The sequence below is a fragment of the Grammomys surdaster genome, unplaced genomic scaffold (assembly GCF_004785775.1).
Source record: "Grammomys surdaster isolate TR1022 unplaced genomic scaffold, NIH_TR_1.0 531, whole genome shotgun sequence".
NCBI lineage: Eukaryota > Metazoa > Chordata > Mammalia > Rodentia > Muridae > Grammomys > Grammomys surdaster.
Window position 1 is genome coordinate 422,005 of NW_021604950.1, and position 15,299 is coordinate 437,303.

The 15,299-nt window shown below is 39.7% G+C and overlaps 1 pseudogene; it reads left to right on the plus strand.

Moving 5' to 3' along the window:
- Positions 1–11,281: 11,281 nt before the first annotated feature.
- Positions 11,282–15,299, plus strand: part of LOC114633121 — a 4,908-nt pseudogene continuing 890 nt past the window's right edge.

Sequence of the window (15,299 nt, forward strand, 5' to 3'; positions counted from 1 at the left end):
GCAACCCTTAGAAGGGCAACATTTAAATGGGGGTGGCTTACAGGTTTAGAAGTTCAATCAATTGTCATCGAAGAGGGAACATGGGAGTGTCCAGGCAGGAATGGTGCAGGGGGAGCTGAGAGTTCTACGTCTTGTTCCAAAGGTAAGCAGGAGAAGATTATTTTCTAGGAAGCTAGGAGGAGGGTCTGAAAGCCCACCTCCATGGTGAACCACTTCCTCCAAAAACACCACACCTACTCAAGCAAGGTCACACATCCTAATAGTGCCACATTCTGGGCCAAGTATATTCAAACCACTGCATTCCATTCCTTAGATTCATAGGCTTGTTCATACACAGGAGTCTATGGGGGCTGTACCTAGCCATAGCATAATTAAAAAAAATACATTTAGTGCAATTTCCAACGTGCCTATAGTCTATAGCAGTCTCAGCAATGTAAAAATTCCAAAGTTCAAAGTCTCTTCTGTGATTCATTCAATCACTTAACTGTAATCCCCAAAACAAGACAGGAAACTATCTGGGCAAAATCCAAAACTACATCTCCATGTCTGATATTAAAGTGTTTTTCACATCTCCAACTCTGTTTTTCATCTTTGTTGACTGCAACAAACATCTTTCTCTTGGCTAGTTCCATTCCCTGTTAGCAGTTTTCCTGAGCAGATATCCCACACCTTTGGGAACTGAACCATCTTAGGGTATTCAAGGCAAGCTCAACCTTACATCTTCTTGTTCCAATGTCAGGATCCACACCTGATAGTCTGGGCTCTACCAAAGGGCTTGAGTCACATATTAATATTCTTCCTCTCTGAAACCTCAAGAGCTTCCACAGTTCAAATCACCCTCAGCAACTATTTCTTCCATATACCTACTAAGATAGCCCATCAAGGCCCCATGAAAGGATTCCACTCACTGCACTCCAAATCCAAAGTCCCAAAATTCACATTCTTCTAAACAAAATAAATTGCCTATCACAGAAATATCCCAGTTCCTGGTACCAACTTCTGTCTTAGTTAGAATTTTACTGACGTGAATAGACACCATGACCATGATAACTCTTTTTTTATATATATTTTATTTATTTACATTTAAGATGTTACCCCCTTTATTCATTTCCTCCCTTGCCACCATAAATCCCCTATCCCATCCCTCCTCCTCCTTTTTGCTTTTATACCATGTTGATTACATGAAAGTGTTAAGGTCAGCTCTAGGTTGAGGAACTAGCAATATACTAGGTGCAAATAGTCAAGGAACAAGCAAGACAATAAACAGAAATAGTCAAAAAAAACAAGCAAGGTAATAAACCAAGTTCCATGATCACTGCCGTGATCACTATTTCTAAGGGCTTATCAGGTAGACCAAAATATCTGACCCTACTTCCCAGTCCTAGCCCAAAGTCATTTTGATGTCTGAACCCTACTTCTTTGTTCTAGCCTAAGATTTATATTCATGCCTGAAATTAATTCTTTGTTCTAGCCTAAGATTTAGATTCCTGACTGAACTTACTTTTTTGATCTAGGCTAAGATTTAGATTCCTGCCTGAGAATTCTTCTTTGTTTTAGCCTAATGTCAGATTTCTGCCTGTAGTCCATTTCCTAGTCCTTGGTCAATGTCAGATTCCTGTCAAACAGTCCCAAAAGCTCTCCACATCTCTCCCTTTTTAATTTTTATTTTATAAACAAGACTGAGCCTGCCTTAAGTTGTTCTGAAAAGAATGCCTTCCTTACCCATCATATGCATTATCAAAAGCAATGAACTTCTTTCTTAGGTTGGTAAGGCTCTGTGCAGAATCTTACCTGTCCTTGACTTGCAAGCCTGTTAAATTACTAACTCTGTCTGGGAGTCAATTTCCAGTTTCAACTCATGTACTTTGGCTGCCAACATGTTGATGTTGTTAAAGACAAACTTTCACATTATGGGCATAAATAAAAGTATTCCCAGGACAACAAGGGCTAGCATGATCAAACTATATATGCCATTCTTGACACTTGACCAAAATGGAAATACTGACCTTAAGCCATGGATAATTTTATCAGCAGTATCTGCAGCATCAAAGCTCACCAGACCAGCAGTCTTTAAATTCGTAATATCACTATGCAAAGTTAAGATATCCAGAGAGATATTGGAATTATGCCAAATATCCTGCAAGTGTCTTTAAACTTTTTCCTAATTATAATGACTATCATTGTAAATTTCAGAAGTAATACACCTCCATTGGTATTTGGCATGACACTCTAGATGGCTCCTTACTCTTAAACTCTGAACCTCCTTCCAATAATTTGAATAGGATAAAGAGCATCAATCTGATGTTCCAAATGCCTATCTAAATCCTCTTGTATACACAACACATTAGTAACATTTTCTTTCTAAATGATTAACAAAAGTAGCTGTCTTAACTTCTTGTGCCAAAGCCATTGCAGAAGCAGTGGTGCTAGCAATTAATGTAATTAAAGCTGTTATACCAGCAATAAATAATCGAGTCCACTACCCTCTTGCTTCTGCTTAAAGCCTAACTCTCTTCTTCCAGTACTTGCAAGTTTTTTTCAGAAAACCAAGGTTCTGCAATACTCAGGGCAATAAAACAAAAGTTGGTTGATAGACCCCCAAAACAGACATGCCAGGTTTCAACACACTAACACAATTAGAAAGTTCACAATCAATGCAACTTACAATAAATACTGTAGAAGAAACAAAAGTAATTTTAACATGACAATTACAAGTCTTTTTTTTTTTTTTTTTTGGTTTTTTCGAGACAGGGTTTCTCTGTGTAGCTCTGGCTGTCCTGGAACTCACTCTGTAGACCAGGCTGGCCTTGAACTCAGAAATCCGCCTGTCTCTGCCTCCCAAGTGCTGGGATTAAAGGCGTGCACCACCACTGCCTGGCCGACAATTACAAGTCTTAACACGTGTGCTAACACTTGTTTGAAATACAGATCCTGTCCCAGCTTTATCTCTTGCTAACATAACATCATAGAGAACTGCAGCTAACTTCCAAATATGTCTCTGAAAATTTCCAGATACAGCCTTCCAAATGAAGACTGTTATTTCCAATATTTTATTTAATTTCTAGACCAGTCCATGGTTGAGTCTGAATAACTAGTCACATTTTTAAAAAGTACAAGAGTCATTATAACTTCTCTTTTTGATTTCCTGTCTCACAAGGTATAAAAACTTGAGGCAAAGCAGCTTGTCCCATCTGAGATACAGGAAAGCAAAGGTGAGTCAGGAACATATGTCCAATACAGCTTCCCAGTCACCATTTCAAGGCACTCAGCAAGCTCACAGGTCAGCATCATTCTTTGTCCCAGCATCAGCATGTCTCACAAATAACTCTGGAAGCCACCATGCTCCTTCAGCATCCTGCAGAAAAAAACAGAAACATGCCCTCTACCCCATATTAGATACCTGATCAAGACCATGCCATATGCCAGTAAGTGGATCCTTCCTTTTCACCTAGGCATAAGTATGCCTAGTTGTAGGGTGCCATAGACACTCAGCAGAAAGTTTCTTGGCATTCAAATTTTTAAAAAACTTAAAATAAAAAGAGCATGATTTAAATAAATTTGTGGCATACAGGGATATACCTCCCCCTTTTCTATTTTATGAAGATATTGTTTTAAAGTTTCATGGGCCACTTCCACAATACATTGTCCTTGCGGATTATAAGAAATCAAAGTAATATGGGTAATATTAAATTGTTGACAAAAAGTCTCAAATGCTCGACTGCAATAGCCAGTTCCATTATCTGTTTATATTTATTATTATTACTGGATACTTTATTTATTTACCTTTCAGCTGTTATCCCCTTTCCTCATTCCTCTCCAGCACCCAGAAACCACTGATCCCATTCCCCCTCCTTCTACTTTTTTGAGGATGTGTTCCCACCCATTCATCCACCCATTCCCACCTCCCTGCCCTCAAATTCCCCCACATTGGGACATCCAGCCTTCCCAGGACCAACACCCTCCTCTCCCACTGATGCCAGACAAGGCCATCCTCAACTACAAATAAAGCTGGAGCCATGGGTCACTCCATGTGTGTTCCCAGGCTGACAGTTTAGACCCTGGAAGCTCTGATTGATTGGTATTGTCATTCTCCCCATGGGGCCACCATCCCCTTCAGTTCCCACAATCTTCTCTCTGACTCCTCCATTGTGGACCACATGACTCATTCTGCTAGCATCTGCCTCTGTATATGCCAGTTTCTGGCAGAGCCTCTCAGGAGACAGGTATATAAGGCTCCTGTCAGTATGTACTTCCTGGCATCCACAAGAGTGTATGCATTTATTGACTGCATATAGGATAGGACAGGTGGGGCAGTTCCAGACGGTCCCTCCTTCAGTCTGCTCTACATTTTGTCTTCATACTTGCTCCCATGAGTATTTTGTTACTTCTTCTAAGAAGGACCAAAGCACCCACACTTTGTTCTACCTTCTTCTTAAGCTTCATGTGGTCTATGAATTGTATCTTAAATATTGTGAGCTTTTGGGCTAATGTCCACTTATGAGTGAGTGCATGCTATACGTGTTCTTCTGTGATTGGGTTACCTCACTCAGGATAATATTTTCCAGTTCCATCCATTTGCCTAAGAATGTCATGAATTCATTGTTTTTAATAGCTGAGTAGTACTCCATTGTGTAAATGTACCACATTTTCTGTATCCATTCCTCTGTTGAAGGACATCTGGGTTCTTTCCAGTTTCTGGCTATTATAAACAAGGCTGCTATGAACATAGTGGAGCATATGTTCTTGTTATATGTTGGAGCATCTTCTGGGTATATGCCCAGGAGTGGTATACCTGGGTCCTCACCAATTTTCTGAGGAACTGCCAAACTGATTTCCAGAGTGGTTGTGCCAGCTTGCAAGCCCATCAACAATGGAAGAGTGATCATCTTTCTCCACAGCCTCGCCAGCATCTGTTATCACCTGAGTTTTTGATCTTAGCCATTCTGACTGGTATCTAGTGGGCTTTCAGGGTTGTTTGGATTCGAATTTCCCTGATAACTAAGGATATTGAACATTCCTTTAGGTATTTCTTGGCCATTCGAGTTTCCTCAGTTGAGAATTCTTTGTTTAGCTCTGTACCCCATTTTAAATAGGGTTATTTGGTTGTTTGGAGTCTAATTTCTTGAGTTCTTTGTATATATTGAATATTAGCCCTCTATCAGATGTAGAGTTGATAAAGATCTTTTCCCAATTTGTTGGTTGCCATTTTGTCCTATTGACAGTGCCCTTTGCCTTACAGAAGCTTTGTAATTTTATGAGGTCCCATTTGTCAATTCTTGATCTTAAAGCATAAGCCATTGGTGTTCTGTTCAGGAAATTTCCCCCTGTGCCCAAGTGTTTGAGGTTTTTCCCTACCTTGTCTTCTATTAATTTCAATGTATCTGGTTTTATAAGACGGTCCTTTATCCACTTAGACTTCAGCTTTGTACAAGGAGATGAGAATGGATCAATTTGCATTCTTCTACATGCTGACCTCTAGTTGAACCAGTACCATTTGTTGAAAACTCTGTCCTTTTTTTCACTGATGGTTTTAGCTCCTTTCTCAAAAATCAAGTGACCATAGGTTTGTGGGTTCATTTCTGGGTCCTCAATTTTATTTCATTGATCTTCTTGCCTGTATTTGTACCAATCCCAAGCAGTTTTTATCACTATTGCTCTGTAGTACAGCTTGAGGTCAGGGATGGTGATTCTCCCAGAAGATTTTTTATTGTTGACAATAGTTCTCACTATCCTGGGTATTGTTTTGTTATTCTTAATGAATTCGAGGCTTCCTCTTCTATCTCTGTGAAAAATTCATTTGGAATTTTGATAGGGATTGCACTGAATCTGTAGATTGCTTTTGGCAAGATGGCCACTTTTACTATATTAAAATTGGCCATTTTTATAAAAAAGATGGCCATTTTTACTATATTATATTTTTACTATATTATGCTGCCAATCCATGAGCATGGGAGATCTTTCCATCTTCTGAGATCGTCTTTGACTTGTTTCTTTGGAGACTTGAAGTTCTTACTATACAGATCTTTCACTTGCTTGGTTAGATTCACACCAAGGTATTTTATATTATTTGTGACTATTGTGAAGGGTGTCATTTTTCTAATTTCTTTCTTAGCCTGTTTTATCCTTCTAGTAGAGTAATGCTACTGATTTATTTGAGTTGATTTTATATCCAGCCACTTTGCTGAAGTTGTTTATCAGGTTTAGGAGTTCTCTGGTGGAAGTTTTAGGGTCACTTCAGTATACTACATTATCATCTGCAAATAGTGATATTTTGACTTCTTCCTTTCCAATTTGTATCCCTTTGACTTCCTTTTGTTGCCTAATTGTTCTGGCTAGGACTTCCAGTACTATATTGAATAGGTAGGGATAGAGTGGGCAGCCTTGTCTAGTCCCTGATCTTAGTGGGATTGCTTCAAGTTTTTCTTCATTTAGTTTGATGCTGGCTACTGGCTTGCTGTATATTGCTTTTACTATGTTTAGGAATGGACCTTGAATTCCTGATCTTTCCAAGACTTTTTACCCTGAAGGGATGTTGAATTTTGTCAAATGCTTTCTAAGCATCTAGTGAGATGATCATGTGGTTTTTTTTTCTTTGAGTTTGTTTATATAGTGGATTACATTGATGGATTTCCAAATATTGAACTATCCCTGCATTCCTGGGATAAAGCCTACTTGATCATGATGGATATTTTTTGATGTGTTTTTGGATTCTGTTTGCTAGAATTTTATTGAGTACTTTTGCATCAATATTCATAAGGGATATTGATCTTAAGGTCTCTTTTTTTGTTGGGTCTTTGTGTGGTTTAGGTATGAGTGTAATTGTGGCTTCATAAAATGAATTGAGTAGTGTTCCTTCTGTTTCTATTTTGTGGAATAGTTTGAAGAGTATTGGTATTAGGTCTTTTTGGAAGGTTTGAACGAATTCTGCACTAGAACAATCTGGTCCTGGGCTTTTTTTGGTGGGGAGACTGTTAATGACTGTTTCTCTTTCTTTAGGGGTTATGAGAGAGTTTAGATGATTTATCTGCTCCTGATTTAACTTTGGTACCTGGTATTTATCTAGAAAATTGTCCATTTCATCCAGATTGAGTACAGGCTTTTGTAGTAGGATTTGATGTTTTTTTAAAATTTCCTTTCTTTCTGTTGTTATGTCTCCCTTTACAGTTCTGATTTTATTAATTTGGATACTGTCTATTTGTCCTTTGGTTAGTCTGGCTAAGGGTTTATCTATCTTGTAGAATTTCTCAAAAAACCAGCACCTGGTTTTGTTGATACTTTGTAGAATTCGTTTTGTTTCTACTTGGTTGATTTCAGCCCTGAGTCTACTCCTCTTCAGTGTATTTTCTTCTTTTTTTTCTATAGCTGTCCGGTGTGCTGTCAAGTTGCTAGTGTATGCTCTCTTCAGTTTCTTTTTGTAGAGACTTAGAGCTGTGAGTTTTCCTCTTAGCACTTCTTTCATTGTGTCTCTTAAGTTTTGGGATGACATGCCTTCATTTTCATTAAGTTCTAAAAAGTCTTTAATTTCTTTGTTTCTTCCTTGACCAAGTCATCATTTATTAGAGCGTTGTTCAGTTTCCATGTGTATGTGGGCTTTTCATTGTTTTTGTGATTATTGAAGACCAGCTTTAGTCTGTGGTGATCTTATAGGTTGCAAGGGATTATTTAAATCTTTTTGTATCTGTTGATGCCTCTTTTTGACCAATTATGTGGTCTATTTTGGAGAAGGTACCTTGAGGTTCTGAGAAAAAGATATATTGTTTTGTTTTAGGATGGAATGTTCTATAGATATCTGTTAAATCAATTTGGTTCATATGTTTTGTTAACTTCACTGTGTCTCTGTTTAGTTTCTGTTTCCATGATCTGCCCATTGCTGAGAATGTGGTGTTGAAGTTCCACACTATTATTGTATAAGGTGCAATGTGTGCTTTTAACTTTATTAAAGTTTCTTTTCTGAATGTGGGTGGCCTTGTCTTTGGAGCATAGATATTCAAAATTGAGAGTTTATCTTTCCTTTGATAAGTATGAAGTGTCCTTGTTTATCTTTTTTGATAACTTTAGGTTGAAAGTTGATTTTATTTGATATTAGAATGGCTACTCCAGTTTGTTTCTTGGGACCATTTACTTGGAAAATTGTTTTCCATCCTTTTACTCTGAGATAGTGTCTGTCTTTGTCACTGAGGTGCATTTTCTGTATGAAGTAAAATTCTGGGTCCTGTTTACATATCCAGTTCGTTATACTATGTCTTTTTGTTGAGGAATTGAATCCATTGATGTTAAGAGATATTAAGAAAAAATGATTGTTGTTTCCTGTTATTTTTGTTATTAGAGGTGGAATTATGTTTGTGTAGCTATCTTCTTTTGGGTATTTTGGAAGATTAATTTCTTGCTTTTTCTAGGTTGTAGTTTCCCTCCTTATGTTGGAGTTTTTCATCTGTTATCCTCAATTTGTGGGAAGATATTGTGTAAATTTGGTTTTGTCATGTAATATCTTGGGTTTTCCATCTATAGTGGTAGAGAGTTTTGCTGGGTATGTTAGTCTGGGCTGGCACTTAGGATATGTATGATATCAGTCCAGGATCTTCTGGCTTTTATAGTCTCTGGTGAGAAGTCTGGTGTAATTCTTATAGGTCTGCCTTTATATGTTACTTGACCTTTCCCCATTACTTCTTTTAGTATTTTTTCTTTGTTTTGTGCATTTGAAGTTTTGATTATTATGTGACGGTTGGAATTTCTTTTCTGATCCAGTGTATTTGGAGGTCTGTAGGCTTCTTGTATGTTCATGGGCATCTCTTTCTTTAGCTTAGGAAAGTTTTCCTCTATATTTTTGTTGAAGATTTTTACTGGCCCTTTAAGTTGGGAATCTTCACTTTCATCTATACCTATTATCCCTAGGTTTGGTTTTCTTATTGTGTCCTGGATTTTCTGGATGTTTTGGGTTAGGAGCTTTATGCATTTCCTTTTACAGTTGTGTTAATGTTTTCCATGGTATCTTCTGCACATGAGATTATCTCTTCTGTCTCTTGTATTCTGTTGGTGATGCTTGCATCTATGACTCTTTATCTTTTTCCTAGATTTTCTATCTCACGGTAGTCTCCCTTTTAGATTTCTTCATTGTTTCTACTTCCATTTTTAGATCCTGGATGCTTTTGTTTAATTCCTTCACCTGTTTAGTTGTGTTTTCTTATAATTCTTTAAGGGATTTTTCTGTTTCCTCTTTAAGGGATTCTACCTGTTTACCTGTGTTCTCCTGTATTTCTTTAAGGGAATTATTTATGTCCTTCTCAAAGTCCTCTATCATCATCATGAGAAGTGATTTTTAAATAGAATTTTGCTCTTCCAGTGTGATGGGGTATCCAGTACTTGCTATGGTGGGAGAACTGGGTTCTGATGATGCCACGTAACCTTAGTTTCTGTTGCTTATGTTCTTGCACTTGCCTTTCACCATCTGGTTATCTCTAGTGCTACCTGCACTCACTGTCTCTGACTGGAGTCTGTCTTTCTAGTTATCTTGCTTGTGTCAGAACTCCTCAGAGTCTAGCTGTCTCTGTGATCCTATGATCCTGAGCTCCTGGGTGGAAGTGCTCCTAGGACCCAGGCTGCTTCTGGGATCCTTACCCTCTGCTCTGAGGACAGTGGTTCCTCTGCTGCTCTGAGTGCAGTGGTTCCTCTGATTCTCTGAGTTCAGTAGTTCCTCTAGGTGTCTGTCCCAACCAAAAGGACCAAGAGAATGGTGGAAGGGGAGTGGTATTTTGGAGGGCAGTGTTTGGGTGGGTCATGGGTCCTGAGTGCCTCAGGCTCCCAGTTGAGGCTCTGGGGAGTAGGGTTGTGTGTCACAGTTCTCACCTGCTGTTCTGAGTGCAGTGGTTCCTCTTGGATGGTTCAGGATATGGTGTCTTCATGGGAGCAGTTCAGCTAGGTGTCTGCCCCAGCCATAAGGGTCAATCGAGGGCCTGTCTGTGTTTCTTACAATACCCACCAGTGTGCACCACCACAGCACTGTTTTGGCTACATCACCTGCTCCATATTTATGATGCTACAGTGAAAGTTAATGTATGTGCTCTGTGAGAGACATTCTGCCAACAAGCCATTTGACAAACTTCCTGGTCTGAATTTCAGACTCAGGACCTTGGAATCTGGAGAATAATGCAACTCATTTGAAAGAGAGATGGTGTCAGAATCCGAAGGTTTCCACCTCTCTTGCTAGCTTGGGTGCTTTTCCTTACATTGGAACCATATTCTGGAATGGTCCTGAATCTATTGTAACTGTAGTTCTACTTCAATCCACATGCACCCACTCTGAATTCTCATGCTAAAGGAGAGAAAATATTCAATCTGTTTTTTCTAATATTTGATAAGTGACAGGAACTAGCTGGTATTGAAACATTTTCAAGGTGACAGAGTCATAGGAAGATTCAAGGAATCAAAGCACAACAGAGCTCTGTACAGGATTGCTCAGATATTTCTTCACTCTTCCTCTTTGTCCCCATTTCTGCCTTTCCTATTTTAGACAAGGGAAGGGCAGGCCAGTCTTTAACAGAGCTGCCATAACTCTCCCAGGCCACATGCACAAATACTGCATGAAGAAGTCAGCAGCTGACACTTCACTGACACCATCATGTGCCCCACAGGCTCTACACACATATGTGTTCTATACATGTTAGTGAATAGAGGTCATCTCATGTCAATCATGATTGTTGCAGCCATGGCACATGCCTGTCCATACACTCTAGAGAAAGTGGCTGGAACCCAGCCTCATATTCCTCAAAGTCACACTCTGTGAAGGCGGCAGGTTGTGGGGAAAATTTCATGAAGTTTGCTTTTAGAGATCATAGTTCTCAACATTTGCAATAGAATTTTATTAAGAATATTTGTGAGTAGAGTAAAAGAATAAAGTGGCACCAAAAAAATGACCCTGTTCATGTCATACCCACAGGCATATTGTCCTCAGGGAGGTTGCATTTCTAATTTAATGTATTCATCCTCATTCAAATCCATCCAAAGCAGCTGTTTGTGTATCTCACAGTGGGAAACTGCAGATAAAAGCAAGGACAGGTCCCAGAGATGCCAGCACAGGGGCAGTGGGAAAAAGAATATGTTCTGAGATGCACAGCAGCTGTTAACTTATAAGAACACTCATCTACAAGGAAGTCTGACAGTTAGGCAGACAGTCTTCTAAGATTGTAAGTTGTTAGGACAGGGAGGACAGAGGGATGGCTTCTGAGGTTGGGGATGAGCTGAAGTTGAGGTTTTTCAGTAGAGAGGAATGAATTGAGCCGAACTGATGTTTTCCCGAGGTGATATGATGACTAAGATTCATGATCAAGGCTGTGTCTGGGATGAAGAGTATCTTTTGTTTTATCCTGAAAGGTTTGTTCTATGCTCCTTGACCATATAAGATCAATTAGAACAGCAAACTATACATTGTCATGAGACATCAGAAACACTTTCTTCTCTGAGATAAGTGTCGGAATCTCAGGCAATAGTGTCCTTCTCCTCCTTGGTGTCCTCGTGTTCAGTGGTGGACACAAGCCCAGATTTGCTGACCTGTCCAAGGGCTTACTGGCCCAAATCCACCTAATGATGCTGCTCGTTGTTGGCTTCAGAGCTACAGATATTTTCATGTTTCGGTGAGGATGGGATGACATGACATGCAAATCACCTATCTTCTTGTTCAGTTTTTTGAGGGGTCTCACTATTTGTACTACCTACTGGCTGGAGCTTCCAGGCATCACTCCCAGTCCCAGACACTTCTGATGAGGAAAGTTCAAAAGCACATTATCTCCATATGACATATTATGGTCCTGGTTTGTCCTGTCTTCCTTCTATTGATCCATTTCCATCAATCTTTTCATCTCTCTTCTTGTATCTCCTAATGTGATGGCAGACCACCTCTTATGTACTGCTGAATCCTGTTTTCTTGTACCATTTCATCATGGAATACATATTATCCACATTGTTCATCTTCAGGGCAGCATTCTTGTTCAGTGTCATGTTTCTTTCCATTGTGTACATGGTAGCTCTTTTGTGCTGGCACAGGAAACAGGCCCAACATCTTCATGGCACCAGCCTTTCTCCAAAAGTTTCCCCAGAGCAAAGTCGCATGGACCATCCTGATGCTCATGAACTTCTTTGTGCTGATGTCCATGTTGGACAGCTTTATCTCTTGTTCAAGACATCTGTTCACAGATATTCCACTATTCTAGTCCACTCAAATTCTTGTGAGCCACAGCTATGCCACTGCCAGTCCGACTGTGTTCATCAGCACGGTAAAGTTATAAATTGCCCTTCAAGATCAATCCTTATGAGGACAGTGACTATTTGATTATTCAGTGATGGGTAAGAGTCCTTAAGATGAGACTACTTTGGCATCAGAACAATGAATCACTGGAGCCAGACTTGTGGCTACTTTATGGGAATCTATTTCTACCACCCTTCTCCAACCCTTTAAAGTCCACCACCCCAAAACTGAAAGGACAGAAAGAAAGGTAGATAGGAAAGAAGAACTCCGTATCATTAGACTACTACTTTCTGGTTAGGAACATCAAATTCTTTGGGGGCAAATTTGATCTATGTCTGCCTGGATATCACCACCCAGCATCCAGCAGCAGCAATCTACAACAAGAAACAGCAGCAGTAGGAGGAACAGCAGTGACTACACTCTCTTTTGGGGCCCTTGCTTTCATATACCCTCTCAATAGTCCTTGTAATTCCAAATGTCATATACTTGGAAAAACTATGTGCAGTTGGCAAAATCACACCCCTGCCAGAGCACAAGTCATATCATAGTCCACTGCTTTGGGCAGTCTGAAGCAGACCCATATCCTGTAACTGGCATCAAAACAAAGACACATTGCCATAACATCTCTGCTTTTAAAGAAACCAAATGTCTCATTACAAATCACTAACAGGGTATGTGGCAGACTTTCTCCAGGGGGATTCAGTTTACACAAGGATATGCAGCTCAGCCATAGAAGACTGCCAGCCCTGCAACAGGGCTCCAGTACCTGCTTTCTGAGTGAGAGTTTTCTGTTAGTTGAAAACTCCACACTTATAGGTTAAGGAGATGGTAGTGGGTAATGTTGTATAGAATCAACGACCCAAGCACAATGCACCACATTGCACAGAGATGTGAGGTTTGATTAATACACACATACCTCTAATACCAGATCTGAAGGACAGACAAGAAGGAGGATCCCTGGGCCTAAATAGACAATAGGCTAGATCAGGAAACGTGAGAGATTTTTGTCTAAGAAGGATTAGGTAGAAAATGAAGGAGGACTCTTATATAAACATGAACAAAGACACACACACACACACACACACACACACACACACACACGGAGAACCCTCAACATTTAAATAGTGTACCAGACATGAATAAAGACAAAGGTTTGCCATCAATAAATTTCCTGAAAAATGTTGTCTTTCAATGTTCTTATTTCGAAAGATAAATCAAATGTAAGAATCTACTTAATTGTATTTTTATGCTAATGAAAGTATGTTGTCACTCAACAACTTAGAAGAAGAATTTGGGGAAGTTCACAAACCAAAAATGACTCTGATGTCTATGACCGGTGATGTCATTTTTCATGTTTTGATCCCATAACTGAGCCTCTAGGATCATTTAAAGAAATAGCATGAGTACTGCATGATTCAAGTAGAGGATCTGAAGAAAGACTATGACCCATCATTTCTACATCCTGTGCTGGTCAAAGATGGTGCTGTGGGTTCTATGCTAACAGACTGAGTGTCATGAATGACTAATAGAATATCTGCGGAGACATAAAGATTAAGAATATGGCTAGAAATGAGTAAAATATTACTAGAAAAGTGTAAAAACACTAACAGATCCAAATGTGGTGGCACATGCCTATAATGCTAGCATGTGGTTTAAAGACAGAGGCAGGCAGAGCTCTTTAAGTTCAAGGCTATCCTGGTATATATTGTGAGTGGTAGGCCAGCTACAGCTACATGGTGAGACCCTGTCTAAAAGAGTTAGGAGAATCTCTTGTCCTCTTACTCTGCTCTCTCCCCTTGCTCCTGCTCCCCCTCTGTCCCCATTTTCCTCCCCCATCTCTCTCCATGTGCTCAAGACCAACCTCTACTCCGCTACTTTCTCTGTCTCTACTAGTAAAACTCCCCACCCATTCCATTAATGAACACTGTTCTATACTAAAAAATACCCCTCCCCCAAATTAGGAGAATATTCATTTTTGCCTAATACCCAGTTCCCTCTACAATCATGTTACTATCTATACTGTCTATGTAATGGTTGACATTAGTCAGGGGTTGTTTAAAGCATTCTATTCAAATTATAATGTTGGGAGTATTAATTCCTCCACATGACATCCTTGAACTTGTTTTCTTTTTTGAAACTGTGTCTCTCCATGTAGCCAAGGCTAGCCTTGAACTTAAAATCCTCCTGCCTGCAACTATAGAGTTATCACATTATTCAGGCATCTGTAGTCCACAATCAGGTTCACTTAACTAAAGGCTTTAAGTATAGGAAACTTTATCTCTTTTGTACCAGGACCCACAATGCTTTTGGTAACTTTGTGTTAGGTCTGTGGGATTTGAAACAAAATTGCACTTATTCCAGAGGTTTTTTTCTACCTTGGTCAGCCAAGAAGATACTGATAGTTCCAGCTCCTCATGGAGCTCAGCCCAGCTTAGCCTCAGCTATGCTCCATCTGCCTGGTCACCTTGGCTCTCCAGGGCAGCATGAGCTCTCTGCATTCCGTCTAATTTCTTTTACAATTTACTTTTACTCACTCACAGCTAAAATCCTAGGAGTTAACTAGGAGTTTGGGAATATCAGAAAACAAAATCATCACTACCTTGAAAGCAGAAAAGATCAACCCCGTGAAAGACTACCTCTCACACTTTGCATAGGGAAGACCCTCAGTTGCAGAGGGAAATTATGTGAAGACAAAGAGTCCTGCATCTCAGAAAAGAGCATCACAGTGACGGAAACTGGTTAGAATTAAGTCTAAGAGTAAAATGAGAGAAGTTAGGGCTGTCTGTTTGGTGCAAACTTTCTGATCTGGCAGATATGGCAAGGGAGCTCAGATAAAGTTTGTGCTCAGCCTCTTAAGATAGCTGTTACCCAGGACAGGGTGACATAAAGGTAGGGATGATGCTCCACTGGGATTTCCATGCTCTTCAACGGGAACTTGTCAGCTAGGACAGACACTAAACTTTCAAGCTGTAGAGATGCATTAAAGACTCCAATTCCCTATGCCTGTGCAGGATCTCCTCAGGCAGAGTTCTCCCAGGCTATGTCCATCTCGGTAAGTGCT